Source organism: Humulus lupulus, chromosome 5 (genome assembly GCF_963169125.1).
Source record: "Humulus lupulus chromosome 5, drHumLupu1.1, whole genome shotgun sequence".
Lineage (NCBI taxonomy): Eukaryota > Viridiplantae > Streptophyta > Magnoliopsida > Rosales > Cannabaceae > Humulus > Humulus lupulus.
Genome location: NC_084797.1, coordinates 44,059,817 through 44,073,472, shown reverse-complemented (window position 1 = coordinate 44,073,472; position 13,656 = coordinate 44,059,817).

Below are 13,656 nucleotides of genomic sequence, written 5' to 3'. Positions count from 1 at the left end.
CAGGGCATCAATCTTAGCCTGAACAGCTTCCGCGACTGCTGGGGTTGCTGGTGCCAGGGGAGCATACTCATCGTGCCTCTCATGGCGGTCGTTAAATACGTCCCTAAGATCATTGTCTCTATGTCTCTGCTCTCTAGCTCCTAGCCGACTAAAGACGTTCGGCTGCCTGGGCTGCCCCCCAACATTGTGGCTAGCTAGTCCATTTTCTCTAGGTGGGGGGCTTCTGCCTCCACCTCTTTCTTCATTTCTCTAGCCAGCATTCCCTCTATCGAAATCAGCTTCGTTATAGCTATGGCCATCTCTGAATTATGGCTGACTATGACATGATCGGTTGTTCACGTTATTTCCTCCTCGAGTCAGCATTCCCCGAGTGTCAGGGGGAGGCCTATGCTGGTCGTTGGGTCCCCATACATTGTTATGCCGTGGGGGGGCCCTGACCGCAGAGCCTGACTCTGTGATCCTCCTATTGGCAGAAGGACGCTGCCCCCTGCTCGGTAGATTCGGCTCTTCATCCACTGGGCGTCTAGGGCTACGCAGTGGCTGCCTTGCCCTATTCTGCCTCTGGCACTGGGATTGCCTCAACCAGCCTGGGATGGAGGCTGCTGCTCAGGATCCCTAGGTGGGACATCATCCTAAGCCATAGGCGGCTGCTCTAGCCTTTGAGGGCTTGTTGGCTGGAGCGGAGGACTTGGATTGGGACCTCTTTGAGGTGGTGCGCTTGGTGGCTGATCTAGCTGGGAAGCTGGTACATCTTGACTCCTAGCCAGTTGAATGGCTGCTTCAAGGGCGGCCATGGCATCCCTCTGCCGACGATCCATTTCTGTCTGCCGCTCACTCAGCTCTTGGCATTGACGCTCTATTTCCCTCTGCTGCAGCGCCATGGTCTCCGCAGCATTCTCCTGATTGGCCCTCAGATTGGCCAACTCATCTTGCAATACTCCCAGCGTTGCCCTCAGTGTTTTGGAATCTAATTCTTCCTCATCAAACTCCAAATGAGGTTCATTCTCAGCCACGTTTGGGGGAGGAGGTTGGGACGATGTAGTGCCAGCAGCCTGTCCAGTCTTCTTGGATGTTTTCGCCATCAGATTTTTCACAATTTTTTTCCCAAACTCTCAATGAAAGCACCAGAATGTTGACCATCGATTTGGCCAACGACACAGAGTCAAATGTACAACAAAAAATAGAACGACAATTGGAAAAGATAATCTAACATAAAGGAAGAAAGCACCAAGGAATTATAGTGGTTCGGCCCCAAAAGAATGGTAATGACCTACGTCCACTTAGTGATCTTGTTATTATTGAATCTCAAAGTCGTGATCAAAAAACTAGGGTTCTTGAGGTTCACAAACCTTGAATGTATTACAATAAGATGATGGACCATTCACTATAGCTCTTTTTTCTCTCAATATTTGGAAAAATGACTCAGGAATCCCCAGTCAAAAAATCCTTTCCTTGAGCTATTTCATGCATATTTATAGGCTCAAGGAGGGTTACACATGCCAACGTACCTTATCTTTCCTTATTAATCGCGTATCAAGATAATAATGATGAGATATTCAATGCAGTTATTATAAGATTACAGCAGAAGAAGGAAATAAATGAGGTTATACGACCAGCCTGGTCGTATTAAAAATTAACCCTGACGACGTGGTGTGCTTCTAGTCGATGGTCGAGCAGTACTTTTGCCACGTGTGAGAAATTCTCGCCACGTCATCAGCAACCATTTTTTGGGTAAATAGTCAAATATATTAGATGAACAATCATCATTTAACACGGGTCTGCACAGCACAATCAACATGTTTAACAAAACATTCTAAGTACGATTACAACCATTTTCAAAAACTGAGGCTCAAGCCCTAATCAACAACCCAGATGCAGTTTTTTTACCTGAAGTCCTTAGTGAATAGCATATGACAACCCCAAGTACGGTCCTTTCCTCCTGAGCCTAACGGTTCACCCTATTCATAACCATAACAAGAAATAACTATCAAGAAATGAACTAATAAAGGCTTCCAGACTGAGTCCTAGCCTCCGAGACCCTGAATTCTACTAACCCGGGTAGTAGAACCATTCCCGAGCCCTTAGGTTTGGGTCCCATACCCCAAAACCTAATTTCTAATTTTTTTCAAAAATTAAAGTCGTCCCCCCCCCCCCCCACTAAGAACCACAGCGCAGCAAGTCAGAGAGCCTCGAGCCCAAAATCACAAGGCTTGCGCCGCAGCGGAACCCGCCTAGCAACGCGAAGCCAAGGTGGTTCGAGGCACACCCTTGCCTCTCTGAGTTCATAAGGGTCACAGCACCCCAAGAATAGGGTTGCGACAGGACCTTGCGAACCCACATTGCCTGCGATTTCAGAGATCGCAATTCCTCCCAAAATCGTCCCAAGATATGGATTTAACCAGAATCGACCATAGGAATGGTCTCAGCAGTACATAAATACCATAATCAACATCAAAACTTACAAAATATCAATTAAAACTCAAAATCAAACTTAACAAAACTAACTCAAAGCTCTTAAAGGAAACAACCTGAATAACTTGGAGAATCAAGCTTTCCCCATTGGAATCCACGCTCTGTACAGTCCCCACTCCTTCACAAGACCAATCCCCAACTCAAACCACCATTCAAGATTAGAATTCAAAGCTTTTTCCTTCAAAGTTCAAAAGGCACTCCCACATAAGGGAGAGAAAGAGAGAGAAGGAGAGAGAGGGATAGAATGTAACGCCCTGGATAACCAAGACCGTTACACTGTGTGTTTATAAAGGTACAAGACTTGCTAATCAAGCCATTTAATTAAAAATGTGGCACTAAACCATAATTGAACTACGGTTAAAAGATTTTGGTCATAAACGATAAATTTCATTTAAATAAGCGTTTGATACACAGGATCCCAAAAATAAACAGGGTTAAAGAACAGTTTACAAAATTTCAAAGGTTATATACAACCACAAGCCACTCTAATGGCAAAATAGGCATTTTAGGATCTCCTGTCCCTGTATCATCCCTCGCCCGTGGTGGCCGAGCAGCCGGCTATGTACATTCTGCCCCCAAAACTCTCCAATTCAAGTTTGTTCTAGCTTACCCTTGCCTTTACCTGCACCACGTAGCACCCACAAGCCAAGGCCCAACAAGAAAACCATATCACAGAGCATAATCAATAATCAGTAATCAAATAATTCACAAATCATCAATTAGATACTCAGCAGATCACATTGTTCACATAATCAGTGATATCAATCATCAAACCAACAATCTATCATTCAGGTAATTAACATGCCACAATCATCAGATTAACAAAAGTAAACATATCATGCAATATCCAAGGTCGATGCCCTTAGGTCGCACCCTCTATTTATCCCACTGACTCCAGCTCTCTTAGGACGAGCTCAGTGATTATATAATTAACCTCAGCTACCAGTGCCGAGTCGCGTCTTGTGCGCCAATATTAATTCCAGCACTCTTAGGCCATTTATTTCATGTTCACATGGCATAATACTATCATACACATTGCATACAAGTATAGGGAACTCTTAGTCCCAACATAGCCACACAATCGGGGTGCAGTTTTCTTACCTTTGATTCCGAGTGGAGAAGGTGAACTGGTTCCGAGCAAAATCCCTAGCCTCGAGCCTTGGCGACAAACCTAGTCACAAGAGTCATTGATATCTATCAACTTCCAATCAGAAATAAAATACCTAGGGAACAAAGCTAGCCTCCGGGACCTCAATTTATACTAAACCGGGTAGTAGAAATTATCCCAAGCCCCTAGGTTTGAACCCCCGAGCCCTAACAACACTAAGAACCCCTCTAAGCTTAAAACTATCAGGCGGGTCGCGACTTGGCTCAGCAAGTCGCGACTTGCCCCAATTCAGAGAGCAAGCTCTCACGCCAAAGGGGAGGCGGGTCGCGACTTGGCCAAGTAAGTCACGGCGCGCCCACAAGTTAGAGAGCTCCCTCGGCCAGAAGGCCACATGCGCCACGGCGCGCCCTACAAACCCAGAGAAAACCTGGGTTTTCTCCTCCTTCTTCCAGCCAAGAACACCTAAATTTTCTAAGAATTTTCCCCTCAACTCCACACTAAACCAGCCACGAATTTAGACCCATAATCACACATATTTTCATCCTATAATTCCCAGCAATATAAATAAAAATCACACCTCAACTCAGACATAGAAATCAAGCAATATCCCTCAATCACTAGCCTAATTCAACTAAAATCCTTACCCCAATTTAGCTGCTAACTTCACTTTGAATACCCAAAATTCTACCTAACAAACACAAATGCAATTCAGAGATGAAAAACAAGAATTCATACCTCAAACTAGCTAGCCTTTCCTCTTAATTTCCAGGTCCAACACCCAGCTTAATTCTCTTCAATTCCTTTTTGTTTTCCTCCAAAAATCCCCAACCCAAGCCTAGCTTCAACAATGAAGAGTAAGAGAGAGAGAGAGAGAGAGATGTGTGAGGGTGAGGAAGAGAGAGAGCTAAGACCTTTTTTGTTTCTTTCTTTCCTTAGATTACAGTAAAATCTTCTGTTTTGTTTTTAATCAAAAAGGCTGAGTATACCCTTAGTCTTAGAAAATTACCTTTTTACCCTCCCACAATAAAACTAACATATAACTTAATCTAGGGGTATAATGGTCATTTGTTCCCAATTCCCTCTAATTCCTCAAGTGTTTCTAATATTTACCACTTAAATCTCACCATCCAAATAATCACCAATTATTTACCAAATGTCTAATAATCTCCAATATATCTCCTAAATTCCAGAAAATAACCCCAGGCTCCCCCAAGCCGGGTATAAATCCCCGCCGTAACTATTTCGCCAAACCGCTCACTAGGACCGCCTCGAGCCATATGCTGCAAATGTATCCACATAATAATGTGGTCTCAACAATTTATCACATATAATCACATTTATGCCCTCAACGGGCTAAAATTACAAATATGCCCCTATAAGCTAAACAGGGCCTACATGCATACTAATACTCATAATCATGCATTTCACATATCCATATAATCATATAAGCATGCTTATCACATAATCATGCATTAAATCATTTAAATCACACATAAACCAATTATGCCATCCCGGCACACTAATCAAGGCCCTTAAGCCTTATTAGTAATTTTGGGTCGTTACATAGAGAGTGTTTTTTGTTTTCAGAAGTTTATCAACATAACCTATTGACTAAGTATACATGATCTCAAAAGACCAAAATTCCCCTAAGGCAATACTTCCCTCTCAAAGCCCACTAAGGGCGAAAGCGTCATTTTACACTCCCATCTCACATTATACTTATAATCTTAATTAATTCAACCAAACCTGGAATATCACTATTTTTCCCAAAATACAACTCATACTCCAATGAGTCCCAACAACTCACCGAATTACCGAAATACCACTTGGCTCACCCCGAGCCGGGTATAAGTCCATGTTGTGACTAAACGACTATCTTGCTCAAAAGGACTGACTCATGTCGAATATCTCAAATATACCCACATAATAATGTGGTCTTGTCACATAATATCATTTAATCACATTTATGCCCTCAATGGGTCAAAATTACTAATATGCCCCTTTAAATAAAAGCGGGCTTGTTTCACACATTTAATAAACTTAAACATGCTTAATCAGTCATATAATGATATAACTCATGCAATTCACATAATCACATAAATATTCAATTAAATCACATAATATTCCAATAATTCCATCTTGGCCCCCTAATCAAGGCACTAAGCCTTATTAGGAATTTTGGGACGTTGCAACTATCCCCTCCTTATAGAAATTTCTCCCTCAACATTTACCTTAACAGCTCGGGATATTGATCCTGCATGTTTGACTCTAATTCCCAGGTCGCTTCCTCGCCTTTGTTGTTCCTCCATAATACCTTAACCAAAGGTATGGTTTTATGTCTCAATACTTTGTCCTTCCTATCCAAGAGTTGAACTGGTCTCTCTTCATAGGGCAAATCTATCTGTAGCTCTAGATCCTCATAACTCAACACATGAGTTACATCTGACACATTTCTGAAGCATCAAAATGTGGAATACGTTATGAACCCTTGATAGCGATGGGGGTAAAGCCAATCTATAGGCTACCTAACCAATCCTCTCTATAATTTCAAAAGGTCCCATGAAGCTAGGGCTTAGCTTGCCCTTCTTCCCAAACTGCTTCACCCCTCTCAATGGTGAAACACGAAGGAAAACATAGTCCTTAACCTGGAACTCTATGTCTCTATGCTTGGGATCAGTGTAGCTCTTCTGTCTACTCTAAGAAGCGAACATCCGAGCTCTAATCTTCTCAATAGCCTCATTGGTCCTCTGAATTGTTTCAAGACCCACACATTTCCTCTCATCCATTTCATCCTAATGGATGGGTGATCTATTTTTCCTACCATACAACATCTCATAAGGAGTCACTCCAATAGTCGATTGGTAGTTGTTGTTGTAGGAAAACTCAATCAATGGCAAGTACTTAATCCAGGACCATTCAAAGTCCAGCACACATGCTCGCATCATGTCCTCTAATATTTGTATCGTCCTTTCAGATTGCCCACCTGTCTGAGGATGATAGGCGATACTAAACTTCAATTGTGTACCCATAGCCTCCAACAGCCTTCCCCAAAACTTGGAAGTAAAGAGGGGGTCCCGATCTGACACAATGGACCTAGGAGTCCCATGAAGGCGTACTATCTCTTTCACGTAGAGATCAACTTACTGATCCATTGTAAATTCCATCCTTACTGGCAAGAAATTGGCTGATTTGGTATATCGATCAACAACCACCCAAACTAAATCATACTAACTCACGGTCCTGGGTAATCCCACTACAAAGTCCATAGTAATGTCCTCTCACTTCCACTCAGGGATACCCAAAGGCTGATATAGCCCTACTGGTCTCTGGTTTTCAGCTTTCCTTTGCTGACACGTTAGGCACTTAGCCACATATTCTATTACATCTTTCTTCATCCCAGGCCACCAATATAGCAATTTCAAATCTTGATACATCTTCATGATGTTTGGATGGAGCGATTACGGCGTGGTATGAGATTCATCCAAAATCTCTCGTTTTATAGCAGAGTCCATCATAACACAAATACGTCCCAAGTATCTCAGTAAACCCATCTCTGAAACGGTGTAGTCCCTAGCCGCTCCAGCTAGGACCTCCTCTTTATGCCTCATCAACTGAAGGCCATTCATTTTTCCTTCCTTAATTCTCTCCAGAAGAGTATATGCAAGGTGATGTTAGCTAACTGGTTGTAATGCCTCAACTAATTCTAAGACTTCAGACCATTAAAAACTACTAAGACATAGCTACTATTTTGGAAGACATACATAAAATAATAGAACTTTATTATAAAAATCCAAAATACGGGATCCCATTATTATTTACATAAAAATATTAAAGAAAACATAACCTTTAATTAATTGTTCAAAACGAATTGCGAAAAAACATATATACATAAATTAAAACTCAAAAATATAAACTTCATCCTCGATCTTCCAGCAGTCCATCCCCAATACACATGCCAAAGCTGCCATGAATCCATCCCGCCTTCCATGCTTATTTTCCTGAACCATCTAAAATAAAAGGAACGAGTCTAATGCCTAGCAAGGAAAATTTACTAAATCATAACATAAATCATAAGACTAAAAACATATACTATAAAAACATATAACGTAAAAGCATATATCATATAAACATAGGACTACAAAATTTATGGTCATTTACTCATTACCGTAGTATGTGATAAAACCACCTAGGTCCTCAGTCTACTAATCGAGGTAGGTTAGATGACAAAATAGTATATGATAAACCATCTAGGTCCTCAGTCTACTAATCGAGGTCGGTTTAATCATAACTCTAATCTACAATAATGATAAAAAAAAATAGGGATTTATTTGCTATCTAAGCAACTATATTTCCCAAGTGACTACAACATAAAACATATACATACATATACATAAACATAACATAGCATATAAACATTTCATAGCATATAAAATCTAACCTATTTTCCTTACCAAAAACCGGGATATTGGAGACAAGAATGGGATTGGAAAACTCCTAGAACCAAACAGTAATAATCATAAGTTTCTAAAGAAATGAAGAAGAAAAGGAGATCTAAACTATCAAGATAGAAACTTACCAAAAACTTTAAGTTTCAAGAAACTTAAACACCTAACCAAATACCATAATAACAAGTTAGAATATGAAAGAAATGAAAGAAAATAAAAGAGCTATAATGAAATAAACCCGAGGATAAGAATACCTTTCATAGACTAGAACTTCGATCTACACCTCAATACCAAAATGTCACTCTATCTTACTTCCCAAGTGTTTAGAAAAGCTTAGATTGGAAAGCTTTTAAATCCCAAAACCCTAGTGTTTTCTCTCTAGAATAAACTTAATAGCTTGGAGCCTCTGAAGAATGCTTGAAAAATGAATGAAATGGTTGAGTACTAAGACCTATTTATAGAGTTCAATGAGCGAAACTAATCCCTTTTAAAAAGAATAAATAAATGAATATTAATTGAATAAATTTGAATTATTTGTTCTACAGATGCCTAGAACTCTGTCAAAAATGTTCAGGAGCAAATCTAGGTTGTTGAGGGCTATTTCTAATTCGGTTCCACAAAGTTTCAAAAATGCCACCAAGGGCCGATATATCGCCCCATATAGGTGATATATCGCCTACCCCTATGCCCCGAGCCTTCGTGGTTCGTTCATACGAAGTCGACGTGTTCGTATCAACCTTAGGTGATGTATCGGCCCCTATAGCTGCGATATATCGGCATACGCTGATATTTTAAACATGTTTTTGCACAATTTCAGCACCCTTGAAGTTTGGTAAAACAACTTTGACTGAGTAAAATGTGATCCTAACAGCTACTGGAAGGTTCTAGAACTTCTAGATCTATCTTTTATTAATTTATTCATCTAAAATCCTTAAATCCTTAATAAACATGCATGTGACAAGTGTCACGTTCTTAATTATTCTATATAAACCTTAGGTTATAATAAATAATATTTCTAGGACCAGCTATATTAATCAAACCTTATGGTAAAAATTAATATTTCTAAACTATGGGTTAAACTGGTAAAATCCATAACTATTTCTATGAGTTTCCAACTAAATCCCGGCTTGAACAAATAATCACGAAAACTAAAATACTACAAGCTACTACTACTTAAAAGAATTACGAGATGCTACAATTCTCCCCTACTTAAAAGAATTTCGCCCTGAAATTTACTTACCAAACAATTCTGGATACCGTGCTCGAATGTCTTCCTCCAATTCCCACGTTGCCTCCCATTCAATTCTATTACTCCATAGGACCTTGACTATCGAAATACTCTTAGACCGTAATTCTTTCATCCCTTTCTCTAGGATGCTAATCAGTCATTCCTCGTAACTCAGGTCTTTCTGAAGTGCTAACGTATCATACTTGAGAACGTGAGATGGGTCTGAAACATATCTATGCATCATCGAGATGTGAAACACATGGTGACTATCTACTAGACCTGGCGGTATGGCTAATCTATATGCTACTATTCCCACCTTGTCCAATATCTCAAAAGGACCTATAAACTGAGGACTAAGTTTGCCTTTCTTCCCAAACCGCTTCTCTCCCTTCATAGGAGATATCTTTAAGAAGACTTGATCTCCGACTTTGAATTCCAGATCTTGCCGCTTGGCATCCGCATAACTTTTCTGTCGACTCTGAGCAGCGAGCATACACTTTCTAATCAGCTCCATTGCGTCCTGAGCCTCTCTAACAACTTCAAGTCCAAGAAGTTTTCTTTCTCCTACCTCATCCCAATGTAATGGGGATTGACACTTCCTTCCACAAAGTAACTCATAGGGTGCCATACCGATCGTTGCCTGGTAGCTATTATTGTAGGAGAACTCTATAAGGGGCAAATACTTACTCCACGATCCTCCGAAGTCTAGTACACAAGCGCACAACATATCTTCTAAAATCTATATGGTATACTCAGACCGACCGTCGGTCTGAGGATGAAATGTCATACTGAGGCTTAGCTTGGTACCCATAGCTTGCAGCAAGCTTCCCCAAAATCTTGATGTAAACACCGATCCTCTATCGGATACTATGGTCTTAGGGATTCCATGCAGTCATACAATTTCTCGAACATAAATGTCTGCATACTGGTCAGTAGTGTACATAGTCTTAATAGGCAGGAAGTGAGCTGACTTAGTGAGTCTATCTACCACAACCCAAGTCGAGTCGTGTTGCTTATTTGTTCATGATAATCCTGTCACAAAGTCCATGGCTATGTCTTCCCACTTCCATTCTAGAATACTAAGCGGTTGCAATAAGCTTGCAGGTCGATGATGTTCCGCCTTCACTTGCTGGCATACTAGGCATTTGGACAAGTATTTTGCTACGTCTTTCTTCATTCCCGACCACCAATATAGTGCCTTAAGGTCATGAGTCATCTTGGTCGACCCCGGGTGAATTGAGTATAGGGTAGTGTGTGCCTCTTCTAAAATCTTCATCTTAATTCCATAATCATTCGGCATGCACACCGACCCTTATATCTTAAGAACCCCTATCTTGATATAGAGAAATCTATAGTCTTGCCTTCTTTTACTGCAACTATATGCAATACTAACGTGTCATCATGCTCTTTCCCGATTCGTATATCTTTTAGTAAACTCGACTGGATGGAAAAATTATGTAGAGTCCCAGAATATTTACTTAACTAGCTAGATAGTAGCAGCAGTAGTAGTCAGTATTAGTTTGTAGTATGTTAGATTCCGTGGATTTTGGTTCAAGTTGGGACTTAGTTGGAAACTCATAGCAATAGTTATGAATTTTATAAGTTTAACCTATAGTTTAAGAATATTAATTATAACATAAGGTTTGATTAATATTGTTGGTCCTAGGTGTATTATTTATTATAACCTAAGGATTAGATGAAGCCAATAAGAATATGACACTTGTCATAAGCATGATTATTAGGGAATTAGAATTTGTTATTTTATGGTTAGTTGAGATATTTGTGGATTAGGATGTTATTTAGATAATAAAATAGATTTTCCGTAACTTTAGGGTACTATAACTTCCGACCTATTTTTGACCTAGTTATATTATGAATTTTGAAAACTAATATTTCTAAAAAGTTGTAGATAATTGAATTAGATTTCTAACGGTATAAAGATAGTCTAAATTAGAGTTCTATAGCTCCAGTTATTTTGATTTTACTACAGGTGAGTTTAGAGTTACGAGATTTAGAAAGTTAGAAGTTAGGATTCTATTTTTTTTATTTATTTTTGTTTTTAATTTTTAAAACAAGCTTTGACTCCTTAGACCTACCTCTAAACAATTTGGCCAAGTCCTAAGCCTTTGACTGACGAATATTAAAATATTTTCATTTAATATTCATTACTTTTATTCAAAGCCAAAAAGAAGATATTTATTCCTAGAACTCTATAAATAGGACTTAGAACCAGCCCTTCCACTCACTCTTCAAGTTATGATCAGACTCCAAGGTGCTAGTGTGACCATAGAGTGATAAACACTTGGGTTGGGGAAAAGCTTTGCCATTCTTAAGCTTTATAAAATACTTGGGAAGTGAGGTTTAGTGTATTTCAGTATTGGAGTTAGACTAATCCATAAGGTCAACTAAGGTACTCTTATTCTTTAAGTTCAATCTTTTAAAACTCTTTAGTTTTCTTTAGTCCTTTTATTCAGATCCTAACTTTTGATATTGGCTTTTGATTAGGCTCTTGAAACTTAAAGATCTTTCTTGGTAAGTTTCGTCTTGAAGGTTTAGTTTCCACATTTATTCTTTACTCTTTAGAAATGCTCACCATTCTATTGTTGGTTTTAGGAGTGTTCCAAGTCCCATATTTGTTTTCAATTATCCCGGTGTTGGTAAGGAAAATAGGATTGTTTCTATATGCTTATATGTTATGTTATGATAAGTTTATGTTATCTAGGGCTCATAGCTGCTTAGCTAGCAAACCCTAGTGTTTATCATTTTCATAGTTTAGAGTTATGGTTTACCCTACCTCAGATATTAGACAGGGGACCTAGATGGGTTATCATATACTACCATGTGATCTAAGCTACCTCAGATATTAGACAGGGGACCTCGATGGTTTATCGCATGCCATATTAATGAGTTAATGGCCATTAATATTGTAGTCCTATATGGTATATGTTTTTATAGTCATATGTTTTATAGTGTATGTTTATGATATAGGGTATATGTTTTAGATAGTCTTATGTTTTTTATAGTATATGATATAGTCTTATGCTTATGTTCGAAATGTATGATTTTAGTAGATTTTCCTTGATGGGCATTAGGCTCATTCCTTTATTTTTTTTAGTGTGATGCAGGAAACACTACAAGAAAAAACAGTATTCATAACACTTAAAAAGTGCTATCTGGGACTATTGATAGCACTTCTGAAAATGCTAACGTAGCCCATGTTATTAAAAGTCCAGTCTTTTCTATAACATTTTTTGAATGTTATGTTCGTTGTTATCTTAAACTATTCAATAACACATTTTTAGGTGCTATAATATTCAAATAATAACATTTAGATAGAGTTTTTGATTATAAATTTGAAGTTTAATCTTGTACTTTTTTCATAACACTTTTCAACTGTTACATTTGATTATTTTGATAACATTTTTAGTTTGTTATATTATATAAACCATAACGATTTTTTACGCTTATAATATGTTTTTAAATCATAACATATTAAAAGTCTAGTAATAAAATTTTGTTACTTTAGTGTAGATAATATATTTTAAATTTTATTTTGATAAATATACTTATAAGGTTTTTTTTTAATTAAAAGATTTTCATTATTGTATTTTGATAAAAAAAAATCAAAATTAATCATAAAATGTAATTCTCAATAGATTGATAAACCACAAGTATTACATTAATCAATAACTAATTCAAACCATGAATATGTCTAATTCATGAGATCTTAGTTCTAACTTAAATTTGAAAGCATAACATAATAAAGTAATATAATCTTGAACATTTTTTACTTTAAAAATGAAAAACAGAAACATTACAAAATACACAAAAGTAAACCATGCATGAAACTTGCTCCATCCTTCAATTCATCATCCAACCAAGTACTTGCTGCTGAAGTTGTTTGTTGCCATCTGAAGCTCTCTAAATTGAAATCTCCTCAGGTTTCCAAGGCAAACCTCCTCATGATGTTGCTCTGAAATTTTTTAAAACACTGCAAAATTTAGTCAAATAAACAGTATGGTAATAGTTCAAAAGCTTGGCATCTATCACTCTCTAATCCAGTGAGTCAAAGAGACCTCTTCTATGCTCATATAAGTTGCATATTAATTACAAACTTTTCCACAAAAAATTAGCAAAATGAGAGCTGAATAAAATGACTAAAAATTAATCAAAAGAAAACAGAGAAAAACCATATACATACGTACATACATACATACAATGTGTAGTGACTGAAACATATTAGTATTATATTTAACTAAATATCAACCCTAATATAGCTGAAACATGAAAGTTGGAAACTCCCAAAAAAGAAAAATGTATAAATAAAAGTTGTCGATATTGCACAAGAAAATGTTAGCATGTAGTCTTTCTTGATACTAGATATGATAATCAATTAGTGAACC